The sequence below is a fragment of the Elaeis guineensis genome, unplaced genomic scaffold (assembly GCF_000442705.2).
Source record: "Elaeis guineensis isolate ETL-2024a unplaced genomic scaffold, EG11 Super_Scaffold_1000045, whole genome shotgun sequence".
Taxonomy (NCBI): Eukaryota; Viridiplantae; Streptophyta; class Magnoliopsida; order Arecales; family Arecaceae; genus Elaeis; species Elaeis guineensis.
The window spans coordinates 8,366,523-8,380,208 of NW_027332425.1; positions in this window are offsets into that span (position 1 = coordinate 8,366,523).

A 13,686-nucleotide genomic window follows, 5' to 3' on the forward strand; every position below is an offset into this window, starting at 1 on the left:
TCCACCTGCTGCCCAGCAACTGCACTCACTGATTCTGAGCCACTTCTTTCTCCCTTCTTGCTCTTCCATAGTGGACATTCTCGCTTGAAGTGCCCGAACTCGTTGCACTTGAAGCATTTCATCTCTTTCTTTCCTTTCCTGGACTTGGACCACCCCTTGGACTTGCTTCTGCCTCTGCCTCTACCTGTCCTCTCCCCTACTGCCAAACCCTCCTGGGGAGCCCAATCTCTAGTCAACTTTTTTCTTTGTTCATTAGACCTCAGCACCAAGACCATGTCCTCATATTCCAGAGTCTCCTTACCGTAGAGCAGTGTAGTCACCAAAGAATCATATGATCCTGGCAGTGAACACAAAAGCAATAGGGACTTGTCCTCCTCATCCAGCTTCACCCCGATATTCATCAACTCTGTGCACAACTGGTCGAACCTCTGAATGTGGCCAATCACATCAGATCCCTCCTGCATCTGAAGACTGTACAACCTCTTCTTCAACATTAGCTTGTAGCACATATTCTTCCCCATATATATGGTGTGCAACTTCAACCAAAGGCCCTTCAAGGTCTTTTCTTTCAGCACCGAATATAACATCGCATCTACCAAACATCCTCTGATCATCGAGCATGCTTTCTTCTCCAACGATGCCCACTGTCTATCTGTCATTCCCTCAGGCTTCTCATCCAAAGCCTGATCCAGATCTGCTTGCACCAGAAAATCCTCCACCCGGATTTTCCATATGAAATAATTTCTCTTGCCATCAAACTTCTCAAAATCGACCTTCATATTGCTGTCCATGACTAGATCCAAGCCAAATAAGCAATATAAAATCAAGAAGTATAGAATATACCTTGATGGTACCTTGCTGAAAATTTTCAGCACTTGGGATCTTCAACTTCTCGCACTTGAAACCACTTCCTCACCATCGTAGCTCTAATACCAACTATTGAAGCATGATCCTGGCTCCTCCTATAGACCTTGGGTGCAACAGAACCAGCAACGAACAAATCTGGAGACTTCTGGACTCGATTGAAGGCCCTTGACGAAATCAGCCTGGTTGTTGTCTTCTTCGTCAACCTTTCATTTCAGATGAAGAACACCTCTAAGATCACCTCTAAAAAATTCAAGATCTGGTACCCAACTAGATCAGGCCTGGATCGAGGTCTTTCGATTCATAGATCTCGAATCAGGACATTCTAGATAGGGAAGAAGGTAGATAGAACTAGACCTTGCAGATCTGTCTTGCTGTAGCCTTTCCTGTGGATCTGTTGATGGAGATCTCACCCGCACCTCAAACGACCTCAGATCAACTTTAGATCTGAGAGAAACTTGTACCAACCTCATAGAAAGAGATTCCAAGTCCTGGACCTATGTTTGGATGGTTGCAAGAGAGGGAGAGGCAATATGGTTGGCAGCACAAAGGGGGAGGGGCTCAAAACCCTAGCGCCTCCCCTGTTTTCCTGCCTTCTATGGATCTGGCAGCAAGAAACCCTAGGGTTTTTTGCTCCAGGGGCGTGGAGAATAGCTGGAGAGAGAGGGAGAAGAGAGAGAGAGACTTGGGAGAAAGAGTTTTCATATTCCTTGGCTTAATCAACCTATACAGTGCATGTATATATAACACAGGTCAAGTGACCCAAACCAAAACTCCCTTGACCAACTCTATGGGAGATTAGGTTAACCCAAGCCCATGTACACCCATGACTCAACCTAATCTCACCTATCTTGGGCCCAGACCTGGCCCATAAAGAGTTGGTCCCTTGAGGCCCACATAACCTAGACCTCAAGAACCCGAAAGGCCCACAGCCTTTCAACCTAGGGCCCAACTAGCCCTAGAGCCTCCATGAAGCCCTCATGAATAATGGACCTTGGCCTTAGCCTTGGTCCCCTAGGCCTTGGGCACACCACCTGGATCACAACATACATAACAGAAAATAACTCAATCAAAATAAATCATGAATATTCCTTTAGATCTAATTTAACATATTCATGATAAATTTCACAATTGAACCTTTACAATTAATTCTCTTTGCTGCTTTATCTGTATGGGATATAATTGCAGCGGCACCCCTACCACCATAGGAGACCCCATCGAATGGGAGGAGAGGGCCTTTAAACCCTGCTTTTCTCCTATGATCGGATGGCCATGGCAACCAACCCAATTCGATTACTTGCTACTTGGATCAAGTATATCTAAATATACCAATGTCAAAATTTAAATTTCAAATTTTAAATTTAAATTTTAAATTTTGAATTTTGAATTTCAAATAAATTTCAAATTTCAAATTTTGAATTTCAAATTTTGAATTTCAAATTTTGAATTTTGAATTTGAAATTTCAATCAAATTTTAAATTTTAAATTTTAAATTTTAAATTTCAAATTTTTTAAATTTTGAATTTTGAATTTCAAAATTTCAAAATTCAAATTTTAAATTTCAAATTTTTGAATTTTGAATTTCGAACAACTTTCAAAATTCAAATTTTAAATTTTGAATTTCAAATTTTAAATTTAAACTTTTAGATTACAACTTAATCTACGCATGCAAATACATATATCATATCTAAGAACCTGCTCTGATACCATTTGTGGGGAAATTCAGTGCAGGGGTAAAATGGTAATTTTAAAACTTTTTTAAAATTACTATTTTACAGTGAAAATTATTAATTAATCTAATTAATTAATATAAATTTACTCTACACTAGGATCTAAATATGATATATAGCATGCATTCATTTAAATTTGAAATTCAAATTCGAATAGTAAACACTTTATTGTAATGTGTTTAGAACATATTACCTTTGTACGGGTAGTAGATCGCCGTAATCTGATCACCTTCGGGAGAGTCTGATCATCGTGATGCAACCACATAGCGTGTCTGGTCTCTGCGGATTATCCACATGAAGCTCCCGATCTGATCGACTCCTCACGAGTGCTAGCTCGTTGTAGAGCCCTTTTGACGGCCGATGCTGATCGAACTCCTTCGATCAATATTTGTCGATTCTTCAGATGCTCTGAATCATCAACAGTCATGATTGAGAGGATGTTGAAGATCTTCTTGAGATTTTAGGAGCTCACGATACTCGTAGCTCACTTTCTCACTTCCCGAACCCTAGGCTAAAACTCTAGGAAACTCACCGGAAACCTTGCACCCACTTTTCTTTCTTTTCTTTCTTTTTCTCTTGGAATGATATGGACTTCCTTCTCATGCACAAGACTTCTCACACCCCAAAATTTTTCTCCAAAAATTTTCTTCTTACATGCCCCACTCTTCTCCTCCTTTTATAACAATGTCAAACGTCTTATCCAAAAGCAAGGATAAAGATGAGTAATTGCACATTTGAATTCAAATCAAATTTTGAATTCAAATGGACACCAACTCATCCCTTATCCACTAAAGACATGAGGCATGGCTTAAAATATGCATGGAGTGATTTCATGAGAAACCTTTTCTCATGTAATAAATGGGGCATAAAAAAAGAGATAAGGTGCAAAGATTGATTGCCCATTCAAATTCAAACTTTATTTTGAATTTGAATAGCCAACCAATCATCCTTATCCATTCATTTGGCACATTAAAGTGGGGCATGGAGAGGGCTTGGCATGAGGAAAAAATTCATGAGAAGTTTCTTCTCATGAATTCAAATGGATGCAATGGAAGTGAGCTGGCGCATGGAGATTGGGTCAAGGTGGTTTAATTATTTAAACCAACCTAATTGAACCAAATAAGTTAGGTCCAATTAGACTAATTTAAACCCAACTTAATTAGACTTAATTAGGCTCAATAAAACTCTAATCAAATCAGGAATTGACTAAACCCAACCCTTGATCAAATCAGGGACCAAACCATCTCGATGATTAGGTCAACTCTTAACCTAATTGGGTCAAACCCAACTGAATCTAATTCAATTGAACTTGATCCAAAAATAATTACTCAATCAGATTGAGTTAATTAGCGATCAAATCACTAATTAAACCTCTCATAAATACTGAGTCCAAATCCGATGGGCAATCGGGTATCAGAATTCATCGATATATAACCCTGATCGAAAAGTCCCAACCAGTGGGACTCTTGACCTCGGTACCCATAATGTGTGGAACTCATGATCAGAGAATCTTGATTCTCGATCACTGAGTCTCAAACATATAGGATTCTACATCAGCCATCAGATCAGATAGGAACCTCTAATGTGTGTGACCTCGCAGGTTCGAACCTAAGCCAGTAGCACAGGAACCAATTCCTGTACTAATCGAAGTGACCATCTAGCAATGGTATCCGACGTCTGGATAGGTCGAAGAGTTACAATCGCAACACTCAGAACCTACATGAATATGGTTACTGTTTGATTCATCCTTTTGACCCTTGCGTTTAGGACGACTCAGGGTTAAACTGTCAACCCTGATCAAATCATCCGAATCATGCTCAACTCAAATAGTCCTGTAACTCCTCACAAGGACTACCCTGGCCAAGATTTTACTAAATTGAAACACGACTGTACACAGCTCCTAAACTGGAGTGGTCTATCCCATCTTGACACACACACACCGACAAGTCAAGTACTTGACTACACCCAGCAGCCTTCCGTCACTGAATTAGAAATTCAGTTAGTTCAGTGCCTAAGTGCAGTGAGTTGCTTGCAAGTCACCGTAGTGGTCTCAGGTGAGGGACATTTATACCCATATTCCATCGGAGCAAATCTTGACAGCAGAAATAGCTCCGGAGTCGGTCACGTTTAGTGCAGATGTACCCTTACATCTCACCTGTATGCCATACCAGTGTCTCCACACTCCTTGGTTAAGAGGACAACCAATCTATATGGCATACAACGGCCTATGCTTGATAAATATTGTTGTCTTTGGTAACAACGTACCATTTGATCGCGAACTGGTTTAAGGACTAAACGATAAATCCTCCTTTGTCGAGTCTAAATAGTCCTAAGGACTTCACCACAACATAGGAGTTCATTAGAAGATGAAACATTTTGTGATGAAAAATATCACAATAATTTTTATTAATTCATAATTTATGTATAAATATAAAAATAAGCACAACCATCAACAGGCTGACGATTGGCTTTGGGACACTATTCCCAACAACATCTGCACTGAACGTGACCGACTCCGGAGCTTTTTTTGCTATCAAGATTTGCTCTAATGGGATATGGATATAACTATCCCTCTGACTTGAGACTGCCACAGTGACTTGCAAGCAACTCACTGCACTTAGGCACTGGACTACCTGAATTTCTAATTCAGTGACGGAAGGCTGCTGGGTGTAGTCAAGTACTTGACTTGTCAGTGCGTGTGTCAAGATGGGATTGACCACTTCAGTTTAAGGAGCTGTGTACAGTCATGTTTCAATTTAGCAAAACCTTGGGTAGGGTAGTCCTAGTGAGGAGTCACAGGACTGTTTGAGTTGAGCACGTTCGGATGATCTGATCAGGGTTGACAATTTAACCCTGAGTCGTCCTATACACAGGGGTCAAAAGGGATGAATTATACAGTAACCATATTCGCGTAGGTTCTGAATGTTGCGATTGCGACTATTCGACCTATCCAGATGTCAGGTACCATTACTAGATGATCACTTCGATTAGTACAGAAATTGGTTCTTATACTACCGACTTAGGTTCGAACCTACGAGATCACACACATTAGAGGTTTCTATCTGATTTGATGGCTGGTGAAGAGTCCCACTGGACTGGGACTCTTCGACCAAGAGTCCTAATGCTCAGAGACTTTGAGTCCTACATGTCTAAGACTCTGTGATCGAGAATCAGGATACTCTGATCATGAGTTCCACACATTTTGGGTACCGAGGTCAAGAGTCCCACTGGTTTGGGACTCTTCGATCAGGGTTTCATATCGATGGACTTTGATGCTCGATTGCTCATCAGATTTGGTTTCAGTATTTATGAAAGGCTTAATTAGTAATTTGATCACTAATTAACTTAATTTGATTAAGTAATTATTTTTGGATCATGTCCAATTGAATTGGATTCAGTTGGGTTTGACCCGATTAGGTTAAGAGTTGACCTAATAGCCAAGGTGGTTTGGTCCCTGATCTGATCAAGGGTTGGGCTTAGTCAATTTTTGATTTGATTAAGATTTTATTGAGCCTAATTAAGTCTAATTGTGTTGGGTTTAATTTAGTCTAATTGTGCCTAACCTATTTTAATAAGGTTGGTTCAGTTAGTTTGATTTAATATTTGAAACCACCTTGACTTATCTCCCTGCGCCACCTCACCTCACCTGCGCCTATTTGAATTCACGAGAAACAAGTTCTCATAAATTTTCTCCCACGTAGAAGCCTTCCCATGCCCTCCCTTGTGCACCACTTGTGTGGATAATGATAAGGTTGGTTGGCCATTCAAATTCAAATAATGTTTGAATTTGAATGGGCAACTAATCCATGCGCCACCTTATCCTTTTATGCACCCCATTCTCTACACGAGAAAAAGTTTCTCATGTAAATTCTCCATGCACAAAGAATCCACACCCCTTCTCTTCTCACACCTTAAGTGGATAAGGATAGGTTGGTTGGCATTTGAATTCAAATTCGATTTGAATTCAAGTGAGCAACCACCTAGCTTTATCCTCTCATGCGGTAAAAATGCTGAAAAGATGAGGTCTTGCACCATTTTAAAATGAGAGAGAAGGTGGGGCATGTGATATTTGATCCAAGAGAGAAAGGGTGGTGTGAGAAAGGCTCTGTGCTTGAGAAAAGAAAAGAAAAGAAGAGAAAAGAAAAGAAACAAAAAGGGCGCAGGGTTTTTCTGAGAATATCCTAGGGTTTCTGTCTAGGGTTCGAAAAGCGAGAAGGTGAGCTACGAGTGTTGTGAGTCCACCAAACTTTAGGGAGAGCTTCATTAACCTTTCTACTATCTCTGCTAATGATTTAGAGCATCTGAAGAATCGACAGACATCGATCGAAGGAGTTCGATCAACATCAGCCGTCGAAAGGGTTCTGTAATGAACTAGCATTCATGAGGAGCCGATCAGATCGGGAGCTTCGTGTGGATGATCCACAGAGGCCAGACATACTGTGTGGCTGTATTACAATGATCAGATCTTCCTAACAGTAATTAGACTGCAGCGATCGACTACCTGCATGAAGGTAATGTATTCTGAACACATAACAGTAAAATATTTACTGTAGAAGTTTAAATTTTAAATTTAAATGCATCTGTATATATCATATTTAGATCCCTGTGTAGGGTTAATACATATTAATTAATTAGATTAATTAATAATTTTATTATAAAATTATAATTTTGATAAAATTTTAAAATTACCATTTTACCCCTGCACTGAAATTCCCACAAATGGTATCAGAGTGGGTTCTAAAGTATGATATACATTTGCATGTGTAGATTAAGTAGTAATCTAAAAGTTTAAATTTAAAATTTGAATTTGGATTTTGAAATTCAAAATTCAAAATTTGAATTTTGAAATTTAAAATTTGAAATTTAAAATTCAAAAAATTTGAAATTTGAAATTTGTTTGAAATATTAAATTTGAAATTCAAATTTTAAAATTAAAATTTGAAATTCAAAAATTTAAAATTTGAAATTTGAAATTTATTTGAAATTTAAAATTCAAAATTTAAAATTTAAATTTTGAAATTGGTATATTTAGATATACTTGATCCAAGTAGCAAGTAGTCTAATTGGGTTGGTTGCCATGGTCATCCGGTCATAGGAGAATAGTAGGGTTTAAAGGCCCTCTCCTCCCATTCGATGGGGTTCTTTTAGGCAGTAGGGGTGCGAGAGATTATATCCCATGCAGACGAAGCAGCGAAAGGACTTAATTGTAAAGGTTCAATTGTAAAATTTATCATGAATGTGTTAGATTAGATCTAAAAGAATATTCATGATTTATTTTGATTGAGTTATTTTTGTTATGTAATTAGCAATAGGATTGCTATTTATGAAATGTACTGATCAGTTTGTGAAATGAGTCAACACATTTGGTGAACAAAAAATAAAATCTTTCAAATTTGAAAATTATTTTTGAAATACCAAACCCTGACCCATCAGCCCAAATACTTAATTAAAAGAATTAAGTGTGTCAGTTGGTTTAGAATTGTGAATTAAGACCTAAGACAATTGCATAAACTTGTGGGTCAATGGGTTAGATGGATTAGGTCCATAATTGAGTTAGACCTAAGGTTAGCTTAAAGAAATAGACTAAATTAGAGTAATTGGTCAAATCTAATCAAAAGTTGAATTAGATTAGGTCAAGGACACTCTAGACTCAACTCCAATAGTTGTAGTTGAATGGGTCCATGTCTTTAACTAGACCAAGATGGACTTAATTCATGGCTACGTGGTGGAACCCTATTTACTAAGTTGATCAAATTAAAACTAATGAACCAGTTGGTGTCTAAGGTAAGTTCGACAGTCTGACCAGTGGTTTTTAACTGGAAGCTACTCGCATTGATTCGATCTCTGATGAGTTAACGGCATATCCCTTCCACTGATCTCACTTACCTGGCCAACCTGGTGAGTTAGGTTTTGATTAGATCAGTTGGTGATTAGGGCTCACCCATGTCATTAGGTAAATCAGTGTGACTGATTTAGGTGCTCCTAATGTCGATTTTAATTAAATCCTTTTTAATCTGACTTGGTGAAGTCAGTGGGAGGATTGAAATTGGCTGGTTAATTTCTTTTTTTCTATCCTTTAATAAAATCCTCAAAAATTATTAGGTCCCTAAAAATGATTAAGTTATAGTGATAACTAAGTCATAGCCTCCCATTAAGTGAGTGATAATGAGTCCATAATCACTGGAGGCCCAAAGGCCTGGTGCTTATTGACTAATGGAATTATCATTCATATATGATCATTTGGTTGAGTCTTTCTGATGGTGGTCAGGTTGGCCGGCCAAAGTCGGGCCTGATCATTTATTGGTCAGATTCACCAAATCAAGTCATGTTAATGGTTGGACCTAACTAGATCTTTTCAGTGGAGGCCAAAGCCTACTGATTAGGTTCTGGGGAAAAAATCAATTACTAGAAGTTGTTTAGAGAAACAACTGGTTATGAACCTACCCATAGATGCACATGTGTTGACCAACCAAAGTTGGGCTTGTGTGTAGTCTGTGTGGATTCTAGTACCCACTAAGGAATTAAAGTAATTCTTTGAATTGGAGGTTGAGGCTACCAGTTCATAAAAATACTGGGAGAAACTTTAGACTAAACTTCAAGTCTTTAGTATTAATAATTTATGTACTAATAAAGGTCTGATTTTTTTTTATGCAGCTATGGCCACTATCCTGTCGCTCTGATCATTATTAGATAATGACAAGCTCATGGGATCTAATTTCGATAGCTGGTATCGAAAATTGAAAATCATCCTTGAGCATGAACGGATCCTTTATGTAGTAACGGATCTGGCACCTGAGGAGTCAGCCCCGAACGCTAGAGGGACGGTCTGAGACACTTATCAGAAGTGGCTCAATGATCACACCACCATTCAGTGCATAATGCTGGCGGCAATGAATGATGAGTTCAGCCGCAGGCTCGAGAACGTCCAGCCACAGGAGATGCTTCAAATGTTGAACGACTCCTTTGGCATGCCTGACGACGTTGAAAGGCACAAAACTAGTTGTGCCATTTTCAATGCTCGGATGAGGGATGGGGCCTCAATCACTGATCATGTACTGTACATGATCGAAATGATTGAGTGCCTAAGTAAACAAGGCTTTCCCTTGCACTAGCATCTTGGTAAGGATGCGATCCTTAATTCTTTGCCCAAGTCCTTCCTCCCCTTTCTTACTCATTTTCGGATGACAAAACCTGCAGTGAACTACCTTGGCTTGTTGGGGTTGCTGTAGAACTTTGAAAAGGACCACCAGCTCCATAAGGAGTCGGTGAATGTTATGGGAGGGTATTCTTCTGGTCGTCGACGCTTTGAGAAAGGGAAGAAGAACAAGAAGAAGAAGAATAAGAAGGTGCAGCCGCATGCAGGGACGTCTGCACAGGGTCAGACCAAAAAATGCAAGCCCGACTTGAGCCAGGTAGAGTGCTTCTTTTGAAGAAGCAGGGGCACTGGAAGAGGAACTATCCTCTATACATTGCCTCCCTGGACCCGAACAGGTCGAAGAAGAAGCAAGGTAATTATATGATAACACCTTGCAACTTTTTCATTCGTGATACTACTGCTGGGTATTGGATACCGAAAGCCTTATCATATCTGTAATTCGATGTAGGGTCTGCAGATCAGTAAGAGATTTGATGAAGGCGAGAGGTTCCTGAACGTTGGAGATGGAAGCAAAGTTCCAGTTCTAGCTTTAGAAATAATGAACCTTGTAATCAACTCTCGTAATGTAATTCTGAGTGAATGTTACTATTGTCCAAGTTTTTTATTAAATATTATTTCTGTAGGCCTTTTGGCCATGTACAGTTATGAATTTTTAATAAAAAAAATATTTGCAATATCATTTTGAATAGAGTTACAATGTTTGTTGGATAACTAAATAATGGAATTTACTTACTATCACAGCCTATTAATATGGTTCAAACCTCCGATAAATGTCTTAGAATGGATAATATGTCAGAAGTCTACCTTTGGCACTGTAGGCTAGGTCATATCAATGAAAACAGGATAAACAGGTTGGCTTAAGAAGGAATTCTTTAAGTTGGTGATTGTGAATCACTTCCAACCTGTGAGTCCTATCTTCTTGGGAAGATGACCAAATCACCTTTTACTAGAAAAGGTGAGTGAGCTAGTGAACTCTTGGGTCTGATACATTCTGATGTATGTGGACCCATGAGCTCAATTGCAAGAGGTGGATATTTCTACTTCATAACCTTCACAGATGACCTATCGAGGTATGGGTATGTCTACTTAATGAAGCATAAGTCGGAGTCGTTTGAAATGTTCAAACTATTCTGAAATAAAGTAAAAAAATAAACTGAGAAGTGTATTAAAACTCTTCGATCTGATCGAGGAGGTGAATACCTTTCCAATGAGTTTCTGACATATCTTGGGAAGAATGGGATTCTCTCTCAGTGGACTCCTCCTGGAACACCACAGCATAATGGTGTGTCTGAAAGGAGGAATCGAACCTTGTTGGACATGGTTCGATCCATGATGGGGTTGCTGGTCTGCCGATCTCCCTCTGGGGATATGCGCTTGAATCGGCTTGTTACCTTCTAAATAGGGTTCCGAGTAAGTCTGTATCTAAAATGCCTTATGAGATATGGATAGGATGTAAGCCAATACTCTCGCACCTTAGGGTTTAGGGGTGTCTGGCTTATGTTAAATGTTTAATTATGGACAAACTTGGACCTAGGTCTGACAAGTGTTATTTCATAGGGTACCCGAAAGAGAACAAAAGGTATTATTTCTGTCTAGCTGATGAGCAAAAGGTGTTTATCAGCCTTAAGGCAATCTTTCTGGAAAAGAAGTTCCTTGGTGAAGGGATTATTGCCTCTAAGGTCGAACTTGAGGAAGTTCGGTAGGTGGAAAAATCGACACAAGTTGCTGAACCTGAACTGGATTTGGTTAGATCAGATCCAGAGCCCATTGTTCCTGCACCCTTAAGGCGGTCTGGTAGAGTACCACGTCAATCGGACTGATACTATGGTTTCTTGGTCTGGGATGATGATCCTGTCGAACTTGATGAAAATGATGAGGATCCGATCACCTACATGGATGCAATGCAGAGACCTGACTCTGAGAAATGGCTAGAGGCCATGAAATCTGAAATGGAGTCCATGAAGGTCAACGATGTGTGGACATTGGTTGACCCACCCGAAGGAGTAAAACCCATAGGGTGTAGTGGGTCTTCAAGAGGAAGAGGGGCGCAGACGGAAAGGTGGAGACCTATAAAGCCCGTTTGGTTGCCAAGGGATATGTCAACATTATGGTATAGACTATGACAAGATGTTTTCTCCTGCGTCAATGCTCAAATCTATTCGGATTATGCTTGCGATAGCTACCCATCTGGACTATGAAATCTGGCAGATGGATGTGAAGACAGCTTTCCTAAATGGAGAGCTGAACGAAGAGGTGTATATGATACAACTTGAAGAGTTCACATCCACAGATGAGTCTAAGGTGTGCAAGATACAGAGGTCCATTTATGGACTTAAGCAGGCATCTCTGAGTTGGAACATACATTTTGATAGGACGATCAAGATGTATGGCTTCGTTAAAAACAGAGAAGAGCCATGCATTTATAAGTGGGCTAATTGTCCAGTAGTGGTATTTCTTGTATTATATGTGGATGACATTCTCTTAATTAGAAATGATGTCCCTACATTACAGGAAATAAAGATTTGGCTGTCGTCACAGTTCTCCATGAAGAATTTGGGAGAAGCTTCCTACATCCTAGGGATGAGGATCTATAGGAATAGATCTAAAAGGTTGCTTGGCTTATCCTAGTCCACATACATTGATAGATACTATGCTGAAGAGGTTCAGCATGGAAATTCCAAGAAAGTCTATCTACTGATAGGCCATGGAATTTCTCTCTCGAAGAGGAATTGTCCGACAATACCTCAAGAGAGAGAGCGTATGGGTAGAATCTATATGCTTCGACAGTGGGATCTATCATATATGCCATGACATGTACACGATCAGATGTAGCATACTCACTAGGGGTAGTGAGTAGATACCAATCTAATCCAGGAGAGAATCACTGGAAGGTTGTTAAAACCATCCTGAAGTATTTAAGAAATACTAAAGACCAGTGGCTTGTTTATGATGAATCGGACTTGAGACTTATAGGGTTTACAGACTATAATTTTCAGTCTGATCACGATGACAACAAGAGTGTGTCGGAATTTATTTTTATCCTTAATGGTGGGCTGTCTGCTAGAAGAGTTTTAAGCAGCACACTGTGGCTGATTCAGTTTGCGAGGAGAGTATGTCGCTGCATCAGATGCTGCCCAAAGAAGCGGTGTGGCTGAGAAAATTCTTCATCGAGCTCAAAGTAGCAGCCTCCCTTGTTGTCCAGTTCTGCTCTACTGTGACAGCTCTGAAGCCATTGCTCAGGTGAAGGAACGAAGGCACACCAGCAAACGAAACATATTCTGTGCCCTACCATCTTATCTAGGAAATCATGGATAGAGGTGACGTCGACCTTCCAGAAGATCGACGGAAAGGAGAACCTGGCCGACCCATTCACTAAAGCCATTGCGGTGAAGGAGTTCGATGACTTCAAGTCGAAGATGGGTATTAGATACTGCACCGATTGGCTTTAGGCCAAGTGGGAGATTGTTGGGAATAGTGTCCCAAAGCAATCGTCAGCCTGTTGACGGTTGTGCTCTTTCTTGTATTAGTATATGAATTATAAATTAATAAAAATTATTTTGATATTTTTCATCATAAAATTATTTCATCTTCTAATGAACTCCTATGTTGTGGTGAAGTCCTTAGGACTATTTAGACTCGACAAAGGAGGATTTGTCGTTTAGTCCTTAAACTGTTGCGACAAATGATACGTTGTTACCAAGGACAACAATTTTATCAAGCATAGGTCATTGTGTCCATATGGGTTGGTTGTCCTCTTAACCAAGGAGTGTGGAGACACTGGTATGGTATACAGGTGAGATGTAATGGTACATCTGTACTGAACGTGACCGACTCCAGAGCTTTTTCTGCTGTCAAGATTTGCTCCGATAAGATATGGTATAACTGTCCTCCGACCTAAGACTGCCACAGTGACTTGCAAGCAACTCACTGCACTCA